We start from the raw sequence: 23,657 nt of genomic DNA on the forward strand, positions 1-23,657 counted from the left end.
TCGACTTTCTGAGGTATGAAAAACATAACTGGATCATTTGTGTAGATCTTAAAATGGTCAATTTCCTGCTAGGACAACAGAGAGGTTTCACGAAGTATCCTTGCTTTCTGTGTTTGTGGGACAGCCGAGATCGGGAGAAACACTGGACACAGAAGGAGTGGCCAAAAAGTGAAGCTCTGGAAGTAGGGATGCAAAATATTGTGAATGAACCTGTAGTTAATTGAGACAGGATCATTTTTCCCCCACTTCACATCAAACTTGGCTTAGTGAAGCAGTTTGTTCAGGCTTTGAATAGAGGAAGTGAATGCTTTCAACATATTATTTCTGCTTTTTCTGCCTTGTCTTTTGATAAGATAAAAGCAGGTGTATTTGATGGACCTCAAATTCGAACCCTCATACATGATGAAGAATTTGCCAGGAAGATGAATAAGGAGGAGAAAGCAGCATGGCAGTCTTTTGTGGCAGTTACAAAGAACTTCCCTGGCAACAAAAAAGCAGAAAACTATTAACTTCTGGTTCAAAGGATGCTGTTGGCTATCCGCGACATTGGATGTAACATGAGCATTAAGATTCACTTCCTGAACAGTCACCTTGATAAGTTTTCCGAAAATCTTGGTGTTGTTAGTAATGAGCAGAATATTGCTGGAGCATCAAACGAGATTCTTCTCAACACGTACACAAATGCAAGAGCTACAAAGCAAATTTTTGCCTGAATAAACTTTAAATAAGTTTTGCACAAACTTTTTGATTAAAATAAGTGTTTTAATATATTCTATTTTGAAATTGTAGACAAATTCTGATGCAATTATATCTTTTAGTGTATTAGTATATTTACTGCATTATATAAATTAATATATTTTTACAAAGATGATGCCCAAGAGGACATTTTACTTCATTATGTTAAACTAATGTTGAAAATTTTACAATAAAATGAAAACCTAAAATCTTGAATTGCAAAAAAAATGTAGCTTACAGAGAAAAACTAATGTCAGATTTGAGATCAGCACACTCAAATTAGGTAAGAACAAGTGTTTTTGTGGATGGAACAAAAATTTTGTTCCCCAGTGTTATTAATTCTTCTGTATCCTTTCCTTAAAATCTGTATTGCTTACTTGACTTTCTGACATTTAACATTCTCTTATTGGTTCTTTCTTCAATTCCCTTTTCTGCCTCTCAAGTCTCTTCTTACTTTAACCACATGTCAGTACAAATTCACTCATTTTTTTCTCCTCAGTCATTCTTTCAATAAAATGAATTGCCTACCATGAGCAACACAGCCTGTATCTTATGAGGGTCTATGCTTTTTATTTCTTCTACATTTTTAGGGAAGATCACAGGGAAAGGAAGTGCATCTAATTCTAAGTTAATGAATCTTTACCACAATTATGTCTGGTGAGCTATTTAAATTTGTTGTCTATGCCATGCTAAATGGACAAAAATAATTGAAATTTATTGTCCCCAAATCCCCCAAAGCAAAATGTTATTGGGTCAAGTGAGATCAGATGACATCACTGCATTAGGCTATTCTAACTTAGCACCTATTTTAGTCTTGCATGTCACTGATATAAAATGATAATAAGTTATACTATATCAATTTATCTTTTAATGGTGCTTTGTATTCTTCAAAATACTTTTACATATATTATCTTATTTCTTCTTCATAAAACTATGAAATAGAAGTGGTTCAGAGAAAATAAATCTAATTAGTATAACCAACTTTTATATAAGAAAATAAAGCTCAAAAAAAATAAGTGACTTGTTCAAAATTCAATTAGTAAATATTATGGCCTATACCCAAATCTGGTCAAATGTTGTTAATAAAATGCTACTGTATGATATATACAAACACACTTAGATATACTAGAACAGGAATTGTCAAAATAGTAGTCAAGTTCTCACATCAGTGGAGCTGGTGGGCGGTGGACTGAACACTTGTACTGTGCTTGTAAGTCTCAGGGGAAGAAGGAGCAAAGTTGTACCATGAGTGAATAGTAGATACGTCAAAAAAATACACCAAATGAACAATCTCATGAGTCTTTGATTAACTTCTTGTTTTCATCTTGTTTCTCTAACATCTTTTATTCAGAGTCTTATTCTTAACCAAATTATCATAAAAAAAACACAGGAAATCATTTTTAAAATGTGTTCCAGGCCAGGATGTGTAGATGATTTGTTTACAATATCCTCCCAACATGCTGAGATTGTGGGTTTGATTCCCAGTCAAGGCACATACAAGAATCAACCAATGATGGTATGAGTAAGTGGAACAACAAATTTATGTCTCTTTCTATTTCTTTCTATCTAAAAGGCAATAATAACAATAACAAAAATATTGCTGTCCACTCCCTTGTTCATTGCAGCATTATTCACAGTTGCCAAGGATATGGAAGCAATTTAAAAGCCCATCAATGGATGAATGGATTAAAACAAAAAACACCAGGAGATATATAATATTATTCAACCTGAAAAAAAGAAAATATTTCTATTTGCAACAATATGGATGAACCTCGAGAGCATTATGTTAAGAGAAATGATATAACACAGAAAGTTAACACTGCAGGATCTCACCTACATGTGAAATCTAAAATAATCGAATGCACAGCAGCAGAGAGTAGATGGTTGTTGCTAGGGAATGGGGGAAAGGGGTGGTGGGGGAAGTAGGGAAGTAATTAGAAAATGGTACAGTGTTTCAAGCAATTTCTTTCTCTCTCTTTTTGATTGATTTTAGGGATATAGAGAGAGGAAAGAAGAGAGAGAAAAAGAGAGAGAAGCATTCAATTTTTGTTCCACTTAGTGGTGCTTTCAATGGTTGCTTCCCATATGTGCTTCCCAGGGATTGATTGAGCCTGCAACCTTGGTATTTCAGGACAATGCTCTGACTGACCTAACTGGCCATGGTCTCAAGGTTTCAACATTCAGTATAAATTCTGGCAACCCACTCTGAAAAAATAAGAGTGTGTGTCACTGCTCCCCCTGCTGTTCACCCTTGCTACACTTTTCAACTGTCTTCATAGTTTCTGAGAACCTTTCCCTGGTTTGTTTTGGCCGTATCACTCAACCCACATGAATCAACAGCAAAATTTGGAATCCACTGGACTTAACTATTCTTGAAAGGTCTGTCAAAATATTACATTCTGCATATACCTTTGAACATTTAACACATGCCTCCTGCATCATAGTCTCTATTAGGAATCAGCAAATATGTTGAGCTTTTCAGATCATAAGGTCCTGTTGAACTCACTCAATCCTGCCACTACAGTACAAAAGCAGTTACAGACAATATGTAAAGAATGAGTGTGGCTCTGTTTCAATAGCAGTTTATTTACAAAATAGGTGGCAGTGTGAATTTGGCTGACTGACCATAATTTGCTGACTTCTATGTAGATAAAGACAATGCCAGGCACAGTACATTTTTCTCCACCAGGAGAACTTATATATTTTTAAAAAATAGGTTGCTGCTTGTAAATCTTCCTTATTGTTTGAAAAAGATCTGAATTTCTCTTCTCTTTCTGAGACTAATACTGATTTCTGGCTTCAAAGGGGAGGTGTCTGCATGTGCTCACCATCCTCATAACTCGAAGTGTCAATTATCATTTTCTTTATTAGAAATTCATAGTTTTGAAACTTTTATGTAGCACTTTTTACATCACAAATTTATTCTTTTATTGAGTTTTAGATGAAAAGGGAGAGGGAGAGAGAGAAGAGAAAGAGAGAGAGAAAAAAAACATCATTTTATTGTATAAGATGCTCCTATGTATAGGATACACCTTAATTTGGGTCCCGAAATTTGGAAAAAAATGTATTACATAAAGTTATTGAATGTAAGTTTTATTCATCATAAAATTCATATAACTCTTTATCACTATCAAAACTCCTATCCATTAGCTTGTCTTCATCCATGTCTGATGACAAATCACTGTCTTGAACAATGAGCACAAAAACAAGCATGAAAAAGTGGGAAATGCAAGTAAAAAAAAATCTACAACCACTGTATAAGACACATCCAATTTTTAGACCTCAAATTTTTTTAAAAAAAAATGTGCGCCTTATCTATACTTTCATTGGTTGATTTTTTTTTAAGCAAGGAACAGAAAGAGATAGACAAGAAGCCAGATAAATGAAAAACATCATTTCTTTGTTGTGCCTCCTTAGTTGTTCATTGATTGCTTTCTCATATGTGCCTTGACCAGGGGGCTACAGCAGAGTGAGTGACCCCTTGCTGAAGCCAGCAACATTGGGCTCAAGTCAGTGACCTTGGGCTTCAAGTTAGCAACCTTTGGGCTCAAGCTGGTGATCCTATGCTCAAGTTGGTGAGCCCTGGCTCAAGCAGAGTAAGACCATGCTCAAGCTGGTGATTTTGGGATTTGAAGCTAGATCTCCAGGATTCCAGGCCAATGCTCTATCCACTGCACCACCACCTGGGCAGGCTCATTGGTTGATTCTTGTATGAGCCTAGTCCTGGGATTGCACCCACAACCTTGACATATTGGGACAGTGTTCTAATCAACTGAGCTATCAGATCAGGCCTTATCTATACTAGTATTTTCTTTACTTGGTCTGCAATTTGTTATACCCTTTCATATGCAAATACATACAATTTAATTTCTCAAGCCCCTTCATCATGTTTTTAATCATGGCTACCACATTACCTTTATAACACACAATGGCTAATTCAACTTTCTTAACTTCCAACTCTCTGCCTTCTTCTCTAATGTACCTCTCCAGTTCATAGTGTGCCATGTCTAAGCTGCGCATATCAGTAATTCTTGTAAAACTAATATACTTTAGAATTTCTGGTTCTAGCATATAATATTAGTCAAATAACTAGGTTCTTTAATAAATTCATTTTTTTTAATTTAAGTAAGAGGAGGGGAGATAGAGAGACAGACTCCCATATGTGCTTCAACTGGGATCCACCCAGTGACCCCTGTCTGGGGCCGATGCTCTGCCTATCTTGGGCAGATGCTTACAACCTAGCTATTTTTACTGCCTTAGGCAGAGGCTCCATGGAGCCATCCTCAGCACACAGGGCCAACATGCTCGCATCAATTGAACCATGGCTTCAGGAAGGGAAGAGAGAAAGAAACAGAGAGAGAGAAAAGGAGGAGGCGAGGGATGGAAAAGCAGATGGTCAATTCTTCTGTGTGCCCTGACTGGGAGTTGAACCTGGGACTGTCATATGCTGAGTCAATGCTCTACCACTAGGCCAACTGACCAAAGCCAATAAACTCATTATTTGTTGAATTTTCAAACCTATAATGTAAAGTTCCTACTACACAATGTTTGGCATATAGTATTCATTCACTTCCCACAAATGGTGTTGCTACTACACCAAAACCATAACAATTCCCAGGGTTCCCAAATAAGAAGAAAGCAAGATGGACAGAGATGCACATCAGTGATGCAGTTCAGGGTTTTCTTGCTGAGTAAATGTAACTCTGCTGATAACTGAGCCTTTCATCAAACAGTTCCTGTGGGCTTCATCCTTCACAGCAGATATATTAACTAAGAACAGTAAAGTACAAAACTTAAATATTTGAACTTATAGTAGCTATTTTCATCCCTCTATTTTAGATCACTATGGAAAATATATATAATCTAGCAAAACACTTTATACTTTTACTCAAGTAAAACTATAAGCAGGAGAAAAAATAAAGGAGTGTCGTGATTTTCACTAGCGAGTAAGGAATTCTGTGATGAATAATCTGATAACAAATATCAACCTTTTTACATTAACTGAGAAAAAGGAGGAGTAAAGGACAGAAAGGCTTAGTAACTTACTCAAGAACTCTTAGCTGGAAAATTGTTGACCTGAGATTACGAATGAAAAAACAGTCAACATCAAAAGATGTTATACGGTATCTCTTACCAGTTTGATTTGAAAGAATTGCTTGAGGTTTTACATAGGAGATTGAGGGCTGTCCTAAAAGGTATTTCTCTAGTAACAAAAAACATAAGGCAAGGGTAATCATGAATCTCTTAAATCATTTCTCTGGTCAAGGGACAATACAGCAGCAAAAGGTACAGAAACCATATAGGGCTTAAGTGGGGCTAGTATGAACAAAACTTCTTCAAACTGTTATTCCTTTAGATATGTGATCCTCACTGATAACCTTAATTCAGGTAATTAACTTAGTCAGTTATATAACTGACCAAGTAAGCATAAAAATGATCTGGAAGGTATTTTTTTTTTTTTTTTTTTCATTTTTCTGAAGCTGGAAACAGGGAGAGACAGTCAGACAGACTCCCGCATGCGCCCGACCGGGATCCACCCGGCACGCCCACCAGGGGCGGTGCTCTGCACCCCAGGGGGCGATGCTCTGCCCATCCTGGGCGTCGCCATATTGCGACCAGAGCCACTCTAGCGCCTGAGGCAGAGGCCACAGAGCCATGCCCAGCGCCCAGGCCATCTTTGCTCCAATGGAGCCTTGGCTGCGGGAGGGGAAGAGAGAGACAGAGAGGAAAGCGCGGCGGAGGGGTGGAGAAGCAAATGGGCGCTTCTCCTATGTGCCCTGGCTGGGAATCGAACCCGGGTCCTCCGCACGCTAGGCCGACGCTCTACCGCTGAGCCAACCGGCCAGGGCTGGAAGGTATTTTTAAGTACATAAAATAATTCCCATACCCTCATCGGTCAAAGAATACGTGTGTGTGTGTGTGTGAGTGTGTGTGTGTGTTCCATGTCTTGGCTATTGTGAATAATGCTGCCATGAATATAGGAGTGCATATATCTTTACAAATACTGTTTTCAAATTAAAATTTTGGTACATACCCAGAAGAGAGATTTTGAGTCATATGGTAGCTCTGTATTTAACTTTTTTAGGAAGCTATATACTGTTTTCCATAGGAACTCCACCAATTTACATTCCCGCCAGCAATATGCAAGGTTCCTTTTTCTCCACACCCTCTCCAACACTTGTTATTTCTTGTCTTATTGATAACAGAAATTCTACAAGGAATGAGGCACATCTATATAATGAAATACTACTCATCCATAAAGAATGATGAAATATTGTCATTTACAGCAACATAGATAGATCTTAACAGTATCATGCTACATGAAACAAATCAGAAGGAAAAGAAAAAAACCCATATGATTTTATTCATGTGGGTTATAAAACAGAAAGCAACAAACAAGGAAATAAACACATATACACATATGATATCATGGTAGTTACCAGAGAGGAAGTGGGTAAAGAGAGGATAAAGATGGTAAAGGGAGCCTGATCAGGCTGTGGCGCAGTGGATAGAACATCGGACTGGGACACAGAGGACCCAGTTTTGAGACCCTGAAGTCTTCTGCTTGAGCATGGGTTCATCTGGTTTGAGCAAGGCTCACCAGCTTAAGCCCAAGGTTGCTGGCTTGAGGAAGGGTCACTTAGTCTGCTATAGCCCCCCAGTCAAGGCACATATGAGAAAGCAATCAATGAACAACTAAGGTATCAAAACTATGAGTTGATGCTTCTCATCTCTCTCCCTTCCTGTCAGTCTATCCCTATCTGTCCCTCTTTCTCTTTCTGTCATAAAAAAAGATGGTAAAGGGGGTCATATATATGGTGAGAGGAGAAGACTAGACTTTGGTGGTGAGCACACATTCTATATACAGATGATATATTATTAAATTTTACAATGGAAAGTTATAAACCATTATTAAACAATGTTACCTTAATTAATTTATTTTTATTTATTTTTATTTTTTATTTTTTTATTTAATCTTTTTTTTTTTTTTTTTACAGAGACAGAGAGAGAGAGACAGAGAGAGGGATAGACAGGGACAGACAGACAGGAATGGAGAGAGATGAGAAGCATCAATCATCAGTTTTTTGTTGCGACATCTTAGTTGTTCATTGATTGCTATCTCATATGTGCCTTGACCACAGGCCTTCAGAAGACTGAGTAACCCTTTGCTCGAGCCAGTGACGTTGGGACTAAGCTGGTGAGCTTTGCTCAAACCAGATGAGCCCACGCTTAAGCTGACGACCTCAGGGTCTCGAACCTGGGTCCTTCCGCATCCCAGTCTGACACTCTATCCACTGCGCCACCACCTGGTCAGGCTATTTTTTTATTTTTTTAAGTGAGAGGAGGGAGATCGTGGGGTAGACTCCCACATGCACCCCAACTGGGATCTACCCAGCAATCCCATCTTGGGCTGATGCTCAAAGAGCTAATCTATTTTTAGAACCTAAGGCTGATGCACTCAGACCAGCCAAACTATACTCAGCACTTGGAACCAATGCTCAAACCAATCAAGTCTCTGGCTGTGGGAGAGGAAGAGAAAGAAAAGGGGGAGAGGGATAGGGGAGAAGTAGATGGTAGCGTCTCCTATGTGCCCTGACCAGGAATCAAATCCAGAGTATCCATATGCCAGGCCGATGTTCTATCCACTGAACCACCAGCCAAGGATTACTTTTAAAAAGTTCATTAGTTTCCCTGGCCAGATAGCTCAGTTGGTTAGAACATCATCCCAAAGGGCAGAGGTTGTCGGTTTGATCCCTGGTTCCAGCACATAGAGATAAGATTGATGTTCCTGTGTGTGTCTCTCTCTCTATCTCTCTCTCCCTTTTTTTTTTTTTTTTTGTATTTTTCTGAAGCTGGAAATGGGGAGAGACAGTCAGACAGACTCCCGCATGCGCCCCACTGAGATCCACCCAGCACGCCCACCAGGGGCGACACTCTGCCCACCAGGGGGCGATGCTCTGCCCCTCTGGGGCATCACTCTGCCACGACCAGAGCCACTCTAGCGCCTGGGGCAGAGGCCAAGAAGCCATCCCCAGCACCCGGGCCATCCTTGCTCCAATGGAGCCTTGGCTATGAGAGGGGAAGAGAGGGACAGAGAGGAAGGGGGGGGGGTGGAGAAGCAAATGGGCGCTTCTCCTATGTGCCCTGGCCGGGAATCAAACCCGGGTCCCCCGCACGCCAGGCCGACGCTCTACTGCTGAGCCAACCAGCCAGGGCTCTCTCCCTTTTTCTCTCACTAAAAACAATCAATAAAAATTAAAAAAAAAAACAAAAAAACATTGTCTTTGCTACATATCAACAATTGTGCTGTCTTTCCATACATTTAGACATTTTTTAAAATGAAAACTAAAAAATAACCTAGTACTCTGCTCCATTTAAGCAATGTAAATAAAGCCTTGAGACAAAAAGAGGAAAGAATGTAATCCATGACACAGGTCATATGTTTTACTATGATTAAAATGATATGAAGCAATAACTTAGGGCTGAGACTCCAAACTGTGTTTTCAGTGTTTTGGTGGTGAAGTGAGAAATATACCATTCTTCAGGGGATACAGCCGCACATGCCACATGTATTACATCTGCAAATAAATGAGTTTTCTATTTCTTAGGAAAGAGTAGGCACTCCAGTTTTGAGTTTATTGGTTAACCTTATGACACATTCAGGTATTTATTGTGCCCCGCTAGTGCATGGTGGCGTGATGAAGAGGTAACCAAGGGAGGCTTTAGCAGAACCAATTATCTCCCTTTCTGGGCTTTTCTCTTACTGATCATCTTACTCTGATATGGGTCATATTTTATTTAGTGAAATTGGAGTACAGCTCAAGCCTGCCACTTACTGTACTGACTGAGGAGCAGAAAGTATGTCATTCCCATCTCTATTTCTCCAGGTAATTGGTGCAATGCCTTGACCATAACAAGTGCTGGGGAAATGTTAGTAGAACTGGATTAAAAGTTTAAAATTTATAACTATTTCTAGGACACTAGCAAATAATAGTCAATACAAAAAAAATTGCAGGGATACAATAAGGCTTCAAACATCAATTATTAGGTATCCCTTATTCCTTTCCTTAAAAGTGAAAAAAAAAAAGGCTCAATCCGTACTAAGCAGGTTGAATGATATTTCATAAAAGAAGTTATAAAATTAAGCAAAAATTCTCAATGGGAAGGTTTTTTCAGTGGATTTTCTGGAATGATAAAATCCCTGAGACAGAAGTTGCAGATTCAGCAGCTTATATAAATGCAAGAATGAACTAAAGGAAGAGACAGCACATGATGGCTGGAGCCATATGTTTAATGGCACATGTTTTGCTGAATATTCCCATTTACAGTTTAATGGAAGATCCATATAAAACTCCACTCGCACCTGAGTGCTTAAAAAAAACAACACTGAAATGGCTAAATCATTTTGAGCATATGTTATATATTCAGGAGTCCTTGGGTTACGATACAATTCCGTTCCTAAAATGGTGACATAACCCGAATTTTGGTTTAAGTCACACACACCCTGCCTAAGTCACTTATCTACCCTAACAAAGTTGTAAAATCATAAACTAGAACATAAAAACAACTAAGCCACAGGAAGAGGAAAGGGACATAAGTATACTGTACTGTACACTGTACTGTAGTAACAGTCCAAAATGGTGTAGTTAAGTGTACCGGAGGACACAGACTCCCTCACTCACATGTTGATGTTGCATTACTGCATATTCTCCTGTGCACAACCAAACTAGTTCACTCACATAGTCCATTAGTACAATGCTAATGTACTAATAATATAAGTACATTAATTGAAAATGCTCATGTCTCAAGTTTTTTTAAGTTTTTACAGGAGTGAGCATCGTAAACTCAAAATACCTTATGTCGAAACTTTGGGAACCCAAGGACCCACCATATATATATAATCTCCAGTGAAGAACTACAGTGTGGAATCAAGGGTATGGGAACTAATGGAGCAAGCTATGGAGAAAAAAGTCAAACTGAGATACCACATAGTAATGATACAGGTAAAAATAAAAAATAGGGCTGCTCTTTAACCAAATAACATATGTGAAAACCTCAATCCTTTTATTTTATAATCCACTTCCAGAAATAATGTTTGTGCTATCAAGTGGGTCTGTAAAGAGTTCCTGCTTGTCAGTATACACAATATAGACTTGGATCCAAAAAATAAAATAAAATAAAGGCAAGCTCTAGACGGTGCGTTTATTGATGAGTACACCCTATTAAGTTTCTCAAGAGTTGGGAAACGAAGAGAGCCAAGAACCGAAGCTCCCCATGGAAACAATATTCATCATTAGTAGGCAGTTTTTAGATTCATTACTTGGCCTCAAGAAGCCAGAAGGGAAGGTTGGTCTTGGAAGAGTTTACAACAGAAAGGTAAGAGCTGGACCTATAAGAAATGGCTTATCTTTCAATAAGAAAAGGAGAACAATAGCAATGGAACAGAAGTGAGAATAACAATCAGAATTAAGGAAGCCAGTGAGTAGTGAGGATTCTCGGCTAATATGAGTCAAGGATGCAAGGGGGAAAGGGGGCGGGAAGAAATGCAGTTGCAACAGGTAATATATGAGCTTTAAGGTAAGGCAGAGGAATTGAAATTTAGTTTAAGATCAGTCAAAGAGGCAATGAAAAAGTTAGGCAGAGGCATGAGAGCAAGAAAGTTTCTCTCTCTCTCTCTCTCTCTCTTTTTTTTAAATAAAGGAACATTAGCCTAGCTATGTAAATTAAAGGAAAAGAGATTAGAGTGATCTCAGAAGCTCTTTTTGAAACACTGAATAATGTGCAGTTATTTGCTATGGCCTCTACTAGAATGTATACTGCACACAAACAGAGACTATTTAAAACAATTTTCTAATCCAAGAATAACACAATGCTTTTCTTTGTTAAGCTCAAAGTCCAGACCAATTATTACAGAAGAGAGGGAGGGAGGAAAAAAAGAGTTTAAAAAAGGCCTACAGTTATAATTTTAATATGAGATGATGCAAGTTTAGCCAATATGCACTGAGAACAGAACTCCAAGGGTTTTTAAGTCAAATTGGTCTTCTAATATATTTTCAATAATTCACACTACATTAGAGCTGTTTATGCAACTGTAGGTTAGGTAAATCCCAGTAGAAAAAGAAATCTAAGAGCTTAAAATATAATTTTGTCCAATTCACTCACATAATTGATGATGCAATTTATATCTTAGAGATCCAAAATTACAGAAATCCATAAAGAACACCCATGCAATTAATAAAGCAATGAAACCATCACTGCAACTATTTGATTGCCTCTGTGCCTCTGTTTCATCATCTTTAAAATAGGAGGAATAAGGGCAAATTAGTCTGATTAACCCAAAATTGTAATTTATATATTTTTTTATTATAGATTGAAGAAATTAATGTTCATATTTTGTTTGCTTTCTTTTTTTTGAAAAGATATTTCTTGACCTATCTATTTCCTTGTTCTCAATATGCAGCCCATTTCAAATAAAGGTTTTAACAAATTAACATAATATATAACTTTGCCAAAAGACAGTGTCTATTTATCATGAAGTATCACAAATATTTGATTAAATTAATGTTGCATATGGTAGTGGAGATCACCATTTAAAAAATAGTTGGTTTATATTTATTTTTTGTTGTTCTTTTTTAAGTCTTAAGATACAATCTTTCTTCTTATACGACTGGTAACCCTACTACTGAAGAGTTTATTTTCCTTCACATGTTTCTCACACTACAAAGTTTCTGAAAACCTACTAATTTTATTTTTTTATAGAATGAGAAAAAATACAATTTTGGATAAGAAAGTATATTAAAAATATTCTTAAAACTTTATAAGGGAAGAAACCTAGGATAAAGAGCTCATGTGTCTTGCTCAATAATAAAAATTAAATCATTAGTCCCTCGTAAAGTGTCCTCTCTGCCTACCTCAGGATTATGAATGACGAGGCTGCCTTTAATACTGATACATAATAAGGACCTGTTCCTGAAGAGGGCGTTGTTCATGACAACTGAAGGGTTTGAGTTTTGGTTACATTCCTTCTGTCAGGCAATTCCTTTTCTTTCAGGACCATTACTGAAATTCAGTTAGTTCAATCAATACATAACTCGTTGTTAGTAGGTTTCTCCAGTGGGTCTCACAATGAAAACACCTGTAAATCAACAGGTGATTAAAAAAAATGTTAACTTTAGTTTTCAGTTATAATTTCCTAGGATGATGCTCGTAACTAGACCTTGTCCCCTTATAAACTGAATTTTTCTAGGGATTTTAGTGGAGTTTTCACAACTTCAAAATAATCAAGCAATTCGACATGTTCACTCGCTCCATTGTGGTATAACAGACCCTATCACAGGGCCCCGTCTCTCTCTCTGTACATTCTCTCTCACTACCTGTGAGTTCCAAAGATAGGCTCACTTTCCTTTATAGTCGCAACATCTAGCATGTTACCTGGTACTGAGAAGGCATACACTATACATTTTGGAATAAGTGAACCCAAACAATTAGTGAAACACATAAGGCCAAACTACTCTTGTTGAGGCAAAAAATATAGACAAATTCTTATAAAATGCTTTGCATTTCAGTAACTAATACCATGCTGCCTGGATAGCACTCAAATAAATACTTGTTGGTTCACTAACTACATATGCAACATCCTAAGTGTCCTCATAACTAGGTCAGAACTGGACACAGCTATATGACCAAAGTGAAAGGAAAGGTTCTTGTTAATTCAATTATTTAATTTTTGAAAATATGAAACTAAGATAATACACAGAAAAGTATCCAACCTTCATTTTTAAAAATAAATTCTTTTGGAAATGGAAATAAAATTTATTTTGCAAAATGAAGGAAAAAAGGCATTTATGATAAAGTATAATAAATGTTAATAATTTGAGAAAGCAACATACTGTATATCTTTTTAATATTTTTTAAAAATTATTTTTCATCAATTGCAATAATGGCTATCTACTTAAAAATACCTTTCCATTTGAAAAATTACATAATAAATATAAATGAATATTAAAGTCATTTGCTTTTGGTTACTACTTTTTTATTTAAAGGATATTATTAAAAATAATCTTTAATGTGCCTGAAATGGAAGTCTAACAGTTGCAAACTAATGCTGCTATATCATAAAGTTATACTTAAAGTACTTTAATGTTAATATCAATGTTAGACAAAAAGTTTTATTCTAGAAATCCAAATCAACATGTACTTTCATTTATTTTAGATAATAATAATATTCACATAATTTTTAGTTTAAAATCCACTTTTACATACAAGACAAATGTTTACAGTCAAAATACTCAACCAGAAAGCAAATAATTCAGAAATACCTGAACTCTTTGTGGTCTAAGGACATAGATTAAAAACCTTCTAACCTTTAACTATGAAGAGTTATCCAGAAGAGAGCTGCCTGCACCCTTGGTATAACATACTATGTAGAACAAAATTTAATGTTATCCTTTTAACATTATTTTTTTTGGCCTAATGTTAAAACCTTTAATTGTCCAGAGAAATAAAAATACTCTCATCTTTTTCCTTCTGTTACAAATGTGGATATTCCTTCTACCCAACAACAGTACAACCCTTACTTGTTCTTCTGCAACTGAAAATCACTAACCTATCTCTTCAACTCCAGCATCAATAAACCCTTTAAACTGCCCTCCACATTTTGTTAAATTTTCTGGCTAGAGCATAGATCTAATCATGTCAGCTTTCAGTGTTACACAATCTCTACAGAGATGCCAACCTCCTTTGCATCTTTGAGTGACATATGGTATTTCTTAGAATTACCTTATATATCTATTATAAGATTATTGACATAGTATAATAGCTACCTATATTCACAGTACCTAAGTTAGGTAAAACTTTGAGAGAAGGGATTGTGCTTAATTCATCATTTCAGTTATAGAATAGAGCACATCATAAGCACTCAATAAAAGTTTGTCAAAATGATTGCTGTGTGTAGATAAATGGCTAAATATAGGTCTAATGACATTACTTCTCATTCAAGGTACTGCAAATGTGATTATAGTTAATTCAACAGTCTTTCCTATAGACTTTTAACTACATTTCATTAATAGATACTATCATGTTAATGAGAAAATTACCTATAGGAACAAGTTCACTTTTAGAAAATTATTTGCTATAACAATCTGGTGCTTGATGAGAGAGGAAGAAGTAGAGGCAGAGAAATAGGGAAGGAAGAGTGTTATTGAAATGTGTCTACTACATTATGCTACAACCCGTAACCCACTGAGATGCACATTGTGATCACTTTCCTACTATGGTGGGAAAAATTTGCTGAGGTGTATGCTTAGCAGTAAATCCACTTGGGTGAAATGTGTGTTTCAATCTGGAAGACTCCATTTCAGTTCAACTTTATTATAAATCTTATTTCCATCACTTTGTTGCTGCTTGTAGTTTTATTAAAAGTGGTGTCAAAATGGATAACCCTCTCCCTTACCAAAGCCATGTGATGATTCATATTGTTCACCAGAGAAAGAGTCCTTTTATTAAAATAAAACCAATTACCATTCCCTGATTCTCAATTCATAGTATCTCCACTAACAGATAAGCAAAGGTTTTCTTCACAGATTGCATCTGTCCCTAATACATTTGTCTGGTCCCAGTTTAACAGAAAGACAAAAGAAACTTGGGAGAAAAAGGGATGAACCAAAAATCCCAGATGACTGAGTGTAGGAACAAAATAAAAAATGATGTAAGTCTCATAATCACTATGAGAAATCACTTCCAGGTCAGTGCATGTTATGCTTCCTTTGCAAATACTCTGGGTATTTAATGATATTAAAGCCTAAACTCTGGGTCTTTAATGATATTCATTAAAGCATTAAAACTCTGGGTCTTTAATGATATTCAAGGTTATTTTTATGTATTACAGTGATAATTCATGTTTAAAATATATGTATATTTAAATGTCAAAAAATGCACACATAAAATCACACAAAAATATTCTAAATCTCAGTGATTGTTTAATAATAGCTGATTCCCCAGACAATAGTCCCTCTTCTGTATTGTAGACAGAATACCTCTTTTATAGCGATTATATCACAGAATTGAAAGTTTACTAGCCTGAGTTTTTTAAAGGTAGAGATTAAATTTCCATGTTTGTATCAATGACTAAAATGTAAATTTTCTATAAATGATCATTTGGCAAATGATGAAAGTTCAGAAATGTATGTTTCATCTTTCACTCCATGATATTCTTATTCTTTAATCTAGTTATATTAAAAAACTTTATGCTGTATTTTATGAAAAAAATAGCAAAGACATTTATATACAGTATGATATCACCCAAACAATTAAAAAAATAATAATGAAAGCAAATGTCACAAAGAATTAGGAATAATTTTTAAGTGTTGGATCTCTGAAATTTACTTTTATCCTCTCTATTTTTTATTGTTCAGTTTTTCTATAATTAATATCTAACACTTCTGTAATCAGAGAAAAATCTTTGCTTAGAACATTGCATTATAATTCTCATTGTTCTAATTAATCTAAGCTGTGAAAGGCACCTACTTCTACATGAACCACCTCTATGTATAAGACTTGGGTCTTAGTTTCCTACAGAATCATATATTCTGCACTAAAAATAAATTGAGTCATTACTAATCCAGATCCTGGACAATATGGCTTGAATATATTTCACCATTTAGCAGCAATATATTTAAACTGAACAGAATAACCACAAAACAACAAAATAAAAATAATGTTTCAAGAATATTAGTATCAAGTAGTGAGAATATTTTCAATAAAGAGGTAAATATGTCATATTTCCAACAGTTTTATAAAAATGTGCTTAGTTTGTAAAGAGGAAAATGCACAATCTAGAAAGAAGATTAAAACATAATTATGGTAATACCCTATATATCATGCAGTGAACACAGGAAAAATATAAGGAAATTTTAAAAAATAGTAAAATAATAGGTCAACTACTTGCTTTGAAAAGTTGAGGTCTACTCATCAAATGAAAAGTTGCTTTCCATCATCAAATGAACAATTGTTTTCAATAATAAATTATAACCTCCATATCTATAAGACAGAGATGACTTTGCATATTATTTTTCTTAAACAGAATTGTAAATTACTCTAATTGTTTGATTGTTCTAACACAGTACAATTCCATTTCTAGAAAATGGATGTTTAGCCTGATCTGTGGTGACACAGTGGGCAAAGTGTCAACCTGGAATGCTGAGGTCACCGGTTTGAAACCCTGGGCTTGCCTGGTCAAGGAACATATAGGAGGATGCTTCCTGCTCCTCCCCCCACCTCTCTCTTTCCTCTCTAGAATAAATAAATAAAGTCTTAAAATATTTTTTAAAAGGAAATGAACTTTTAGATATAAATAAATTTGAGTTCAAATTCTGCTTAAACACTTAACTGTGTCCTAGACAATTTATTCCACTGCTCTACCATTACTTTCCCATCAATAAAGAGGAAGTAATACTTGAATGGAGATGCTGGTAGGAATGCTAGGTGCAGAGTAACTAACAAAGTTCATGTAGTAACTTAGTTAGTATGTGGAAGGGGCAAACATCCTCTTCCAACTTCTAAAAATGGAGATTAAACTTACGGAATATAAATAATATCAAACTTTTCTTATTTTTAGGCAAACAAGCTAGCTATACTACAGTATTACAAATTTTGTGACCCCTCACTATGAAGTGCAATGTATCTTAAATACAGCTATTCAGAAAGCTGCCTCACTCTCAGCAAACTCACAAGCCTGCTATATTTAAATGTCAGCCTACAATAGAAACCAGTCAATCTTTTGAAGCCTATCTTCTTGCTACTCACATAAAAGTTACAACTGTAAATTGAATCCTTTCATCTGTGTCAAAAAGGCAGACGACAATTAGAGGATTCTCAGAAATAAGAGACATCTAGGATATGTGTAGACAGACAGATGTGAAATGGAAATATGTGGGGTTGAGGGAGTTTCAGGTGATAAGGTCATAGAATTATCTGTGCAGAAGATAGCTACATTATGTTAGTGTGACGGGGGATGGTTGCAAATATATCCTCAATTCTTCTATTTTTTGTGAAATGTGACTTGACTGCTTCTTCTATCAACTAATGAATGTATTTATCCTTCTGAGCTAAGCTATGACTTTCCCTGTCTCATAAAAGGTGGTAGAAATGATGATGTGCCTTTTCTGAACGTCAACAGGCCTTGCCCTCTTTCTTAGAATCCTGGTCATGATGTGAACAAGGTTAGGTAGCTCCAAAGTCAATAGCTAGAATGACTGTCAGCACAAATAGGGAGACTAAGTGAGCTAGATAAGGTTGCTCAAGCCTGATTCATAACAGAACTATACTGCAAATCCACAAATTCTAGGACAATAATAAATGTTTATTATTTGAAGATGCATTTTCGGTAGTTAGCAATGAAGCAATAGCTAGCTATATAATGTGAGGTTTGTAAACTTTATTTCATGTCCTGGGAAGAAATGAAGGTTCCAGTTTATTGAAAACACTCGGCCTTCATTGCTTCCTTGACACTTGTCCTGTGGAAACAAGAGGGTTTAACCTTGTATCTCACAATTCTTTAAAAGCTAAATGATTGTTTTTTACCCAAGTTTGAATGCTTAACTCTTGTTTACAGTATGTTGCAGGGTTAAGAATATAGACTGCCTGACCAGGCGTTGGTGCAGTGGATAGAGCAACGGACTGGGATGACGAGGACCCAGGTTTGAGACCTCAAGGTCGCCAGCTTGAGCGCAGGCTCATCTGGCTTGAGAAAAAGCTCACCAGCTTGGACCCAAGGTTGCTGACTCGAGCAAGGGGTTACTCGGTCTGCTGAAGGCCCACGGTCAAGGCACATATGAGAAAGCAATCAATGAACAACTAAGGTGTCGCTACGAAAAACTGATGATTGATGCTTCTCATCTCTCTCTATTCCTGTCTGTCTGTCCCTATCTATCCCTCTCTCTGACTCTCTCTCTGTCCCTGTAAAAAAAAAAAAAAGAATATAGACCTTTTTTGGTCTATATTTTCCTTATTATTTATTTTTAAATTAAATTTACTGAGGTGACATTAGCCAATAAAAGTATATATATAGATTTCAAGTGAAAAATCCTTTGAAACATCATCTGTATACTGATTGTGTGCCCACCACCCAAAGTCAAATCTTCTGTCACCAAGTACTTGAGTCCCTTTACATTTTTCTACCACCCTCCTTTCCTCTGGTGACCACCACACCGTTATCTATGCTTATGAGTTTTTGTTTGTTTTTCTTATTTGTTCATTTGTTGTTTTCAGTTTTATATCCTACCTGTGAGTGAAATCATATGGTTCTGGACTTGTTCTGTCTGACTCAAACTATTCAGCCATAAAAAAAGATGAACTACTGCCATTTGCCACAATGTGAATGGATCTCGAGAATATCATGTTAAGATAATGAGCATTGAGATTAGATTCCCTAGGTTCAAAACCTGCCTGAGTGACCAGAGATAAAATGTTTAATGTTTATAAGCCCAAGAATCATCATCTATAATATTGGGAAATTAATGTCATCTACTTAATAGGAATTACAATAAATAATGCACCATCATCATGACAGATGCTGATGAACCTATCATAAGCTTATGTTAATTATTATTAGATGCTCAGAAAGGTATTGCTAAAATCAACCTTTAAAATGGCAATCAGAAAACTATGAGAGCTTTATTATCTCTGGCCCTACAATAATAAAATTCAATACATATTTCTCAGGAAACTTACTACTATTTGACTATTTATGCTTAGGACGAGTACTTGTTGGTTGAGGATGAGAAAGATAGTGATAGATTTTACATGAAGACTGTCCTCCTGATGTATTTTAACTCATTTACCTCAGTATATTAAACACCCAGAAAACACAGCACTTAAAAACACAAATGTAAAAAGCTAGTGGATGCTGCAAGCCATCTAATATATCTGTCCACACACTAGGAGGTGAACTGAGTGAGGGGCGACACTCTCCTCTCTCCTCAAATAAGTTTCTGTTTCAGTGATTCTTCAAGAATATACCATTTTGAACACCTAAGATGGTGACAGATGATGCAATATCTGTATACATGCTGAAATCCTCCTAAAAACAAACTTTTTCCTGAAAAACTAATTTGTATACTATACTTTGTATTTACTTTAGCCTAGAGTTTCTGGACTGTATTTAGAATCCCTAGACTAGCTTAGGAAATGTTGCACCAATAGCTATGACACTGTGTACCCACTTACAAAAGTGAAAACTTAGTACTGACTGGTGTTAGAAGCATAAGCTTTAAGTGTGTTAAGAGTCTGGAAAAAAGTGAAAGACTGCTGGATGTTTTATAGAATGCTAGTAATATAACATATGAACTAAATTGAGCCCTATTTTAGGACTGACATGTATAGTCACATATATTCTAAAATGTAAAACATTTGTAAAGACTTTTCACATTCTTTAAGGAAAATTATTATTGTATCAGAAAAAAAAATCTAACTGATCTAAAATATATCTATATTAAAATAATGGGCCAAAATGATAAAACTCATCAATTCCATAATGCATATTTTTATCATTTTTAATTTGAAGCTAATTGTAGACACACAGAAAAGTTGTAAAATAGTAAGAGTTCTAATATACCCCTCTCTCAGCTTTCCTTAAAGTTCATTCAAGTTTCCTCATTCTCTATAAATATCTTATTTCAGTTCCATTATCTTCTCCAGGATTCAATATCACATTTCTTTTTTCTTCTTAGTTTCCTATGATAGCTCCTCAGTCTTACTTTATTTTTATTTTTTTACTGATCTTAACACTTTAGAAAAGTAGCAACCAGTTATTTTATAGAATGCCCCTCAATTTGGACTTGTCCGATGTGTTCCATGATTACATTAGTTTATTCTCAGTCCGTGACATCAGTATACATAATATCGATATATATTATATATTACTGATGGTGACATTAACATTGTTCACTCAGTCAAGGCTCAATCTTTGGGGCTTTTCACAGTCAAGATTTTTTTTCTCTATTATAGCTAAGTATCTTATAGAAAAGCATTGAGACAGGCATGTTTCCAGTATCTCCTTAAACTTTTTTTTTTTTTTAATTTTTTTTTGTACTTTTCGGAAGTTGGAAACAGGGAGGCAGTCAGACAGACTCCCGCATGCACCCGACTGGGATCCACCCGGCATGCTCACCAGAGGGCAATGTTCTGCCCACCTGGGGCTTCGCTCTGCTGCAACCAGAGCCATTCCAGTGCCTGAGGCAGAGGCCACAGAGCCATCCTCAGCACCCGGGCCAACCCTGCTCCAATGGAGTCCTGGCTGCGGGAGGGGAAAAGAGAGACAGAGAGGAAGGAGAGGGAGAGGGGTAGAGAAGCAGATTGGCGCTTCTCCTGTGTGCCCTGGCTGGGAATCAAACCCAGGACTTCTGCACGCCAGGCCGACGCTCTACCACTGAGTCAACCAGCCAGGGCTAATCTCCTTAAACTTTTGACCACTATATTTATCCATCATCAATTCACCTTGTTTACAACAATTACTATTGTGCATTTTTAAGAAACATTTAAACATCAAGAGCATCGGCCTGGCGTGCAGGAGTCCCGGGTTCAATTCCCGGCCAGGGCACAAAGGAGAAGCACCCATCTGCTTCTCCACCTCTCCCCTTCTCCTTCCTCTCTGTCTCTCTATTCCATTCCCGCAACCAAGGCTCTATTGGAGCAAAGATGGCCCAGGCACTGGGGATGGCTCTGTGGCCTCTACCTCAGGCTCTAGAATGGCTCTGGTCGAAACAGAGCAACACCGCAGATGGGCAGAGCATTGCCCCCTCTGGTCACAACAGAGCGACGCCCAGGATGGGCAGAGCATCGCCCCCTGGTGGGCTTGCCGGGTGGATCCTGGTCAGGCGCATGTGGGAGTCTGTCAGAAAGGAAGGAGAGGGGTAGGGGTGGAGAAGCAGATGGGCGCTCCTCCTGTGTGCCCTGGCCGGGAATCAAACCCTGGACTCCTGTACGCCAGGCCGACGCTCTACCACTGAGCCAACCGGCCAGGGCAACAATCTAGTTTTGTGTATCTTTTTTATTTTCTTTATTTAAGTATTAAATGCATAAAATAATTAACTACCTTTTGGTATATCATTTTTTTATATTTAAAACAGTCATTAGGGCAAAGAAGCAGTTGTTAAATTATATGAATCTCATCACTGAGATATATATATATAATCCCATATATATATATATATTCTAATATTGACAGAAAATTATATATAATGTTAATAATGGATAAATTAGTCTAAAATAATTCTTCAGTGAGTATTAAAGTCTGTGATAAACCATTGTACCATTGTTTATTTAATAGTTTATTTATTCTTTCTTCAACATCTTTGAGATAAAGTTACAAGTGAGATATCTTTTAAACATTGGACTTTGTAGCCATGGCCAGGTAGCTCCAGTGGTTAAAGGGTTGCCCTGATGCACCAGGTTGCCTGTTCAATCCCAGGTCATGGCACATACAGGAAGCAACCAGTGAACGAACAGCTAAGTGAAACAGCAAATTGATGTGCTCTATCTCTTTTGATCTTTCCCTTCCTTCTTCTCTTTCTCTAAAATCAATAAAAAATAAATTGATTAAAAATAAACATTGGTCTTTGTTTCAATTATGTGGCTAAGTATTAAATTGAAAGTAACCTAAATTTTAGGTGTGAATTAGGATCTCATTTGGCAAAGAAATTCTGGTGTGCTATTAGTTTTTGTTCCTGAAACATTTTCCTGTCCAAAGAATTTTAACACAAGTTAGCAATTGAAGTTATTATTCCATGTTTAGTATTCCTCTGGGCAAATAGCAAGAGGAAACTTGGCTAGGTTTAAGCACAAAGGCTTATACTTTTAATTATTTTCAAAGGAAAAAATACTCTTGGTCCATACATATACTTCATACAGGAAGAATTATAATACTGTAGTCATATCCAATGGCTCACCAGTGTACACTAAACTGAAGACAAAGAAAAGTCCATGTCTGTGCTAAAGGTGATCTGCCAAATTTAGGACAATGGTTTTAGCCTAAATTTTTGGGTATAATTGGAGCTTTATCCAATATTTCTGGGACAAAAATCCCTTAGCTGTAAAATGAGACAACTGGAACCAGCAAAGTTTTTGCAATTCAGTCAACCACTTTTTAGAAAAAGTGGAACAGAATAAAAATATTAGTACTAAAGTTGTTTTCTTTAGAAAACTTTAGTAAGTATAGCAGTGCACAAATTAGGTTTACAGCTGTAACTATACAAAACAGATGTTTTTGAATTTTTATTTATTAGTCATTGTACTATTTTCCATATGAACTGTAAAACTACTTTTGCCCCACCCTATATATGCATCCATATATCTATATGCATTATGTCTCAATTTAATTTCTTACTGGAGTCATTGTCATTAAATATGACACTGGATTAGATCATCTCTAAGAATAATTCTAGCTTTAGAATCTGTGTTATAAACTAAATTATATCAAATAAGCATTTGAACAATTTAGTTTAGAAATAGACACTGAAGAGTCTGGTACCATACTGAATGGTATACTAGACATTAACCACTTGTGACCATGTAACTCAATGAAATGAAATATTCAGTTTATTAGTTACACCAGCCACTGTTCAAGTACTTTATAATTACATGTGGTTAGTGGTTACTATATTACAGAGTGTACATTTTCATTATTTCAAAAAGTCCTATTATGGATCCCTCTTCTAGAACCATAGTGCATTTACCAGTGTGCTCAGGCTAGCCTGATTAACTCTATCTTGGAAGTAGTAAAATGGATTTGATTAAATTTATGTCATGTGAATGATAAAACTCTCATCGTAATCCATGCATTAATGCTTTATTCATACATCATTCATCTCACTGTTTCCGAAGGTTTCCTTGCTTTGCCATTATGTGGGCACAGCTTCATATCCTTC

This window comes from Saccopteryx leptura, chromosome 2 (genome assembly GCF_036850995.1).
Source record: "Saccopteryx leptura isolate mSacLep1 chromosome 2, mSacLep1_pri_phased_curated, whole genome shotgun sequence".
In the NCBI taxonomy this organism is placed as follows: Eukaryota; Metazoa; Chordata; class Mammalia; order Chiroptera; family Emballonuridae; genus Saccopteryx; species Saccopteryx leptura.